We start from the raw sequence: 7,844 nt of genomic DNA, 5'->3' as shown, positions 1-7,844 counted from the left end.
GGTCTCCGGGCTGAGTCGGTTAAATGTAAGGTTTTCAGGTTATCTCAAACATTAGTCAAGTACCCTGAGGTAAAATTACAATAAATAAGTTGCACTTGCTTTTTTTTTCTTGATCTGCATTCAAATGATCCAGTTTTCCTGGTATTTTTACACAGAATGGTTCACTATGGTATATATTTTGGTATTTTCCTGAAAATTTACTATCATAATAGTGATGATGGATTTTGAAGAAGAAACAAGAGTATTTGTGAAGATTTTCTCCAGAAGCTGTTTTGTTTTCCATTATAGTTATTGATTGATTGAAAGAAAAATGAAGACAAAGTGTATAAGTTGGCAACAATACCATAGCTCCAGACTAACTTTGTTTTGTATTGGCACCGCTGCTCCTAACATTTGTCCTAAGATTTATAACTTTAAATGTTTTTATTTTTTTATTTTATTGGATACTTTCACTTTAACACCAATATGTATTCCCGTTAATGCTGCCTGTCCAATGATTTACAGCATGACGGAGTATTGAGTAATTTGAGTCTCTTCTGCAGACGGATTAATTTAGCTTTGCAGTTAAAATGCTGCTTGCAGACATCCTGCAGTTCATCAGTGTTTCTCTTCCAACATGTGTTATGCTCTTGTTGTGCTTTACAAATATTTCATATTCTAAGTTTGTAGTCGATTCGGCAAACTTCTATTCTGACTAATTTTTGGCTGTATTGAAAGGGGTACAGTTGATTTTATTTTGATACCACTGTTTCATCTTTTCTTCATGAGAAATTGGAGTTGCAGAGTCCCAGGAGGATTTCAGTTTTATTTCATTTTGTATCATCACACTGATGCCCTTTGGGAATTTTCCTTTGACTGCTTCAAAACAATTTGGATCTGAAAATGTGGCTAAATGGTTACAGTCTGTAGCCCTGAAAAGTTGTGTAAAAAATAAAATACACATAGAAATAGGCACATAGGCAGCACGGTGGCTTAGTGGTTAGCACTGTTGCCTCACAGCAGGAAGGTCCCCGGTTCGACTCCCAGGCCCAGCAGGACCTTTCTGTGTGGAGTTTGCATGTTCTCCCCGTGCTTGCGTGGGTTTCCTCCGGGTACTCCGGCTTCCTCCCACAGTCCAAAAACATGCATGCTAGGTTAAAGGAGCTGTATGTAAGAGCAATAATAAAATGAATCATAAAATGACCCCGATATGTCAACAGACATTTAAAAATCATGTTCATTTCAAATACTTATGTCACTGACAACAGCACTCAAGCCAGGATATTCCAGTTTAAAAAGAGGAGTTGCAGCCCTCAACTGATGTTAATGTTGTCATTTTTTGTTTTGGCCTGAAGCTCCACCCTCCACCTATCTCCCAATCACCAAGTCAGTATTGTTTCTGAAGCTCCACCCTCCACCTATCTCCCAATCACCAAGTCAGTATTGTTTCTGAAGCTCCACCCTCCACCTATCTCCCAATCACCAAGTCAGTATTGTTTCTGAAGCTTCACCCTCCACCTATCTCCCAATCACCAAGTCAGTATTGTTTCGGCATCCGGGTTGCCAGCTCGGCTCTAATTATGGCAGCCATGGCAGCCTACGTTCCTGCTGCATTCTGCAGCCTACCTGGCAACCTCTGGTCGGGGGGAGGAGGGGGAGGGTACACGCCGCTCAACAATATTTTGAAAGTGACTGCAGTACCAGTTTTGGACATTTCTTACAGACGGCTCCTTTAATTGATGATTCTAAATTGCCCGTAGGTGTGAGTGTGAGTGTGTCTGGTTGTCTGTCTATATGTGGCCCTGCGATGGACTGGCGACCTGTCCCTGCCTCTCGCCTGAAAATAGCTGGGATAGACTCCAGCAGACCCCCATGACCCTGCAAAGGATAAAGCGGGTATAGATAAAGGATGGATGGACATAGAAATAAAAGTGGTGATAAACTATCCAAGGCCCAATTACTTTCAGAATTATTTGCAAAGAATATAAGAAAACCACTTGTTTTTTTCACTTTTAAAATGAAATCAAGCTACAATAGTGATCAACCAGCTTTTTCCTAAAAACAGAAGGCAAAACAGAAGTCAGACCTTCACAAATTATTCAATTTATTTGAACATCTAAGCTGGAATTTTGGAAAAAATAGAGAATCCAAAGAATAATATCTACTGTACATGAATTTTCCATGCTTGAGAACTCAGATGTAGGTCTCAGAACCAGCAAGTGAAAAAGAAAAATGATAATATGGAGACGTCAAATGTGCTTGAGTAGCATGTGCCCTCTTTTCTGTGTCTCTTCTGGTCTTCTCTGTTTCATTTGCAGCTCAACCCTCTCACCATTTGCCTACATAGTCCTATACAGTCCCATCCCATCTGCCTTAACAAGGAGGCTCTTGGCAGACACTCATGTGGAAATATGTTAGAGTTGCACCAGTGAGTAAGTTGAAATGCATCTGAAGATGTTCGTCTCCTTTTGTGCTGCCTAAGTTGTTGGTATCATGGGTGCAGCTCCAGCCACAATGGAAATGCAACCTGCTTTTGAGTCGCTCAGACATGCTCATTGACATCATTTTTACATAACAGTAAGAACAATTTTTAATACTATTTTCTAAATACTTAGTTTCCTGTCTTTCTGTACCATTAAAGAAGCATTTTATATTAAAAGTAAACGTGACAGCAGCTTTTCTGACGGTGAAGTTAATTGCTTGTTGCATGGACATATTCTAGGTGATGTACCTTGGTGTGGTGTTTTACAGAAGATGGTGGTATGCGTAGAAAATGTTAAAGTGAATACCTTCAAAAATTAAACTTCTAAACTATAAAATCTCCTGGTTTCATGATACAGGAAATATACCAGCCGCATTCCTCGTCAGCTGGACCAGTATACTCCCACGGCAGTTTTATTAGGCTCTGTGCCAAGCTATGATGTAACCAGGACCTGACCTCACTAAGTTTCAGTGGCAGGGAGGAAAGCCTACACATAGAGTCAGTGAGTTGCATGGGAGTTGACAACACTGTATGAATGTCTCAAAGTTCAGCCAGCTAACAAAAAAGATGGGATTTTCAGAGTATCAGTTCAGCTTAGATGATGGATGAAGAGAGCTACATAAAGGTAATGTAATCATGAATATCTCATATCTCAAGTCCTGATGCAAGAAAGAGGTCAAGCACTAAAGGGTTTCATTCACTTCACTCGTTGTCTTTTGTTTTGAATTAAATACTTTTTAAAATGTTTATATTTTAATCTGGACAATAATCAATGTTGGATGGATGGATGGATGGATGGATGGATGGATGGATGGATGGATGGATGGATGGATGGATGGATGGATGGATGGATGGATGGATGGATGGATGGATGGATGGATGGATGTTGTAAGTCAAGTGAATGCATCATGAATTGCATTGTGGACGTTTTTGAATGACTGAATGATTTAGCAATATAATATAAAAAAAATAATATAATATAATAATATAAAAAATAATATAATATAATAATATAAAAAAATAATATAAAAAAATATAATATTTTTCATGATGTGATTGTGATTTATTTTTTATTTTGTCTTTCATATATTTCAACAAAAAAAAAACTAATTTTATGTAATGATTGTAGAACAATACTAGATTGATCCATATGAACGTTTTTTTCTCCTGCTGACCCAGCCTATCTGTTTGGATGAAATTCGTTTATGGGTGAATTGATGTAAATGAGATTGGAGAATGGTCCGTTAATTAAATTTGGCTGCACTTCACCATATTTGATGCATTTTCCGTTGTTATGAAGATATGGTAATCTCACAGACATGAGATCCCAGATGGGAAGCACCGCTCATCTCCTGGTCTGGGAAGTAGGCAGCTTGAAGACAGCAAAATGTGAGGTTGAAACGTTTGCCAAAGAAGTGCACTGTTTGGGCTCCTCTGTTTGGCTTGACATTATTGCAAAAAACTTCTCTGTTTTCAGATTTAGTTTAAATATACAGTTTGTATATATACTGTATATACACAGGAGGAGCTAGAGAAGATCTGGAAGGTAAAGACATCAGTGGCACCGATAATAGTTAGACCACTTGGAGATACATATAAACAAATAGTAAGGACGTTTATGTTTGGTAGATTATTTCTTTGTTGTAACCATGCTTCTTAACACTACATCTTACCGGTGTAAAGTCTGTTTCTTTCCCTTTTAAATGGTGCCACATTTGTAAGAAACATGCATTTGTGAGATGAGCAGCACAGCTGAGTATGTGGATTGGGCCCATGAAAAATTTGCCCAATCTTCTCTGCCAATGCCAAACAGCTTTTTGAAAAAACAAAACATATTAGTAATGTAACCATTATTCAGTGTCTCAGTGGCGTGTGAAAGAACCATAGACAGCCACAACAGCCTGGCACCTCCTCCTAAGGCTGGTCACCAGCCTGGTCACACACTGCTGTGGGACGGCATCCATTCTTCAACCAGCACCTGTCACAAGTCAGCCAACGTGGTTGTGTTGGTCACTCTGGCACGAACAGCACTTCCCAAGCTGATCCCACAAGTGTTCAATGGGGTTGAGGTCAGGACTGCTGGCAGGCCAGTCCGTCCTCTCCACTCCCAAATTCTGGAGGTAGTATCTGATGAACCCACCTCTGTGGGGAGCGTTGTCATCTTGGAGCGTAGAGTTCGGTCCCTGAGTGTGAAGTACTGCAATACCACTGGCTGCAGAGTCTCATCTATGCACCTTGATTGCTTCCTATTATGACGAGACTCATTTTTCCAGTGAGGTAGATGCCGCCACACACTGCCTTCACCAAAAGATGTTGCTCTATCGGTGCAGCAATTAGCATAATGTTCTCCACGTCTTTGACCCTACGATTCAACGGCTGTAGGCAGAATCTGGAATCATCGCTGAACATAACGTTTCTCCACATGTTCAGGTTTCAGTGCACCAGCGCAAATGGGCCTGACGGTGAAGGGCAGTCATAGCAGGCCTCTTAGCAGCCCTAGGAAAACATTTGACACATTTTTCATGGGCACAACCCACATACTCAGCTCTGCTGCTCATCCCACGAGTGTCTCCATTACCAGGAATGGCCCTGCAAAAGTGGCCTTCAGAAACATTTACGGGGCAAAAACGTTCCTGTTGTAAGAGAGACACTCAGACTGGCCTACAGGAACTACCTGGTGGGGGATCTCTGCTGATCAGGATCCCTAAATTACTTTCAGCACTCTCACGTGAACATGAATCACATGAACACAACCCATTTGAACCTATTGGACCAGAAACATTGTCCCCACCACCACATTGATTGAAGATGCAGATTACAAGAAAAAACAGTAAATGGACAGACGAGGAGGTCCAGGCCTTGTTGGGGTGTTGCACTAATGAAGAGGTCAGGAGGGGGTTATTTTAATCTCAATCACTACCACTGCAGTTTATGTTTAAAAAAGCAAATATGAAACATCTCTCTCCCTTCCATGTGACATGTTTCTTTTTTTGTTGTATTCTTCTTTATTGTCTCCTTTTATGCCGTATATGGCCGTTTACATACAGCAAAAAATGCGCATTGCCACCATCGCACGGTCTGTGAAGTTATTTGTTCAACTAATGGGTGTATTGTAATGGGCAATACAGTGTAAAGGTGACAGAACTGGGAAGGGGTCAGGCCCTGTACGAGGTTCCTGTCTGGCAGGTTTATGGAAACACACCAAGCATCTTCTTTTTTTTGAAACCAACATAATGAAGACAAACAATGCAATGCTCTTTTTAGATACCGAAGTTTCAGGAGTGCTAGCAGATTACAACAGAAGCTATACCCGAGGACACCTTTTAACTGCTCAGTATGTGAGGCTGTTGCTTTTTCCTTTTATCCGACTGCTCTCGCTGTCAGAGTGTAATTGCAGCCTGTGCGATTAGAAAATCTCATTTCATCAAATCAAGATGCTTTTTTTAATACATTTAATTGCATAGGCTCACAGCACAGTACAACGAGGCCAAAGATAGAGGTATGCGGCTTACCACTCAGTAATGTTTACAATACTGTGCAAAAGTCACAGGCACGCCTATCTTTGGACAACATTCCTTTTTATTCTCCAGTCTGTTGTGTCCTGCAACCAGAGCTCTTTCACACTTACTGACATACTGAAAAAATACAGGAAGAACTGAACTGACCAGAGAGGGGGTTCTTAGACCTGTTGAAACATGATGATACAATACACAATGTATAATGTATTTTCTATATGATCCACACAAACAATCACATCTTCACCAAGTGAACAAATAATCATGTATTCATATCCCTTGGAGTTATAAGCACAAAAACCTTTGGTTAAATTGTTGATTGAATATTGGCATCCAAATTCTTGTTCCTTATGCTTTCTCCCCCCTGTTTTTTTATACATATCATATTTTGAGATGCGAAGAGGCCATTTTATGTTTTTCCATGTTCTTTGAATTGTCTTCCATGTTATTATGTATCATCTTAGACATTATGACCGGTGGCTAAAAAATTCCTGGGAAACAAAACACAATGTTGTTAAGGGTGCTGTGCTGGAAATTTCCTGCCTGAACTGGATCATTATCACTTTGTGGGTGGGTTTGAGTTAGTACCTGACATTATAATTAGATAGCAGAAAAATGAACACAGTTTGGAGTGTTTAAAAAAGAGAAAGGATAGCAACATATAATCGTGATTAGAAAGAGGAATGTCACGCAATTTCTAAGATTTTAGGTTTTATTTCATATGTATCTTAATCGAGTAAGTAACTGTGAAGAAAGGGAGATTTTCAGTTCAAACAAAAATTATATATTCATGTATCCTGTCAATTATAGTTCCTATTAAAGAATCACCCAATAATCAAGAACATGCGGTATGAGTGGTTAGGGATCAAGAATATCAGTGGCCTCAAGGTGAAGGGATATCCAGTTGAAGGAGGCCAGGATGGAAGAGATACTAGTTTTTCATTTTTGAGATGAGATCTACTGTAGTTTCTGTCTTTAAGTGCATCTATCGTGGTTGTGTATTGTGTGAACAAAGAAAAATGTAAACATTTGAAAAACAATGATGCAGTTGCACTAATTTGCTTATTCCTTTTAGGCATATAACCTTCCCTGATTCTCCAAGTGTATATCATGTGACTGTCATTGGAAAATAGCTCACAAAGGCAATTTAACAACCATGTGGAGATGGAGCAGAAAGCACTGCTGACTTTGTTGCCCATTATGTAATAATACTGAAACTACCTACATGCAGAGGAGGAAAGGCGTTATAAAAGGGAATGTGAACAAAGGTAATTTCAGGTGGATTTTTCAGCCTGTTTTCACTGATGCTTGCATGCCAACAGGACCAATGAGTGTGGTGCACGTTTACAGTGGGGTAATGTGGATGGAGATCTTTACTGACATGAATCAGAAACGTTTTGTGGATGCAGACCCTTTCGAAATTCATATGGATGTGGTCTGAGACCCCCTGTGGTTCGGCTTGTGCATGTCTCCATCAGTCACGTAAACAGGTGACCGAGTGGAAACAAAGCCGCATGTCCAGATGTTCTCAGTTCCAGGGTCTTGAAAGCCTGCACAGACCTGTGGGAATCTGGATCACCTCTTTCATCTTAGCCAGAGTCAAGAGAAAGTTCCTGTGAGGTGGACAGCATTCTGTCTTGTTCCGACACTTGAAAAATATCTCTGAACTCAATATGAAAATAGAGCCAATAGTTGAGAAATGAATGGAATTGGTGTTGAATGTGAGTAACGTCTCACACGGACGTCAGTGTGAGCGTTCATGTGGCGGGTTGGTCTGAATCGTAAGACCTCTCTCCAGGCCAATAAACCTGAAAAAAGTAAAATTTTCTGGCACTTGTTGTACACATTTCCTCCAGTTTGTTGCTTGA

This window comes from Cololabis saira, chromosome 2, assembly GCF_033807715.1.
Source record: "Cololabis saira isolate AMF1-May2022 chromosome 2, fColSai1.1, whole genome shotgun sequence".
NCBI lineage: Eukaryota > Metazoa > Chordata > Actinopteri > Beloniformes > Belonidae > Cololabis > Cololabis saira.
This window is presented reverse-complemented; position numbering follows the sequence as displayed.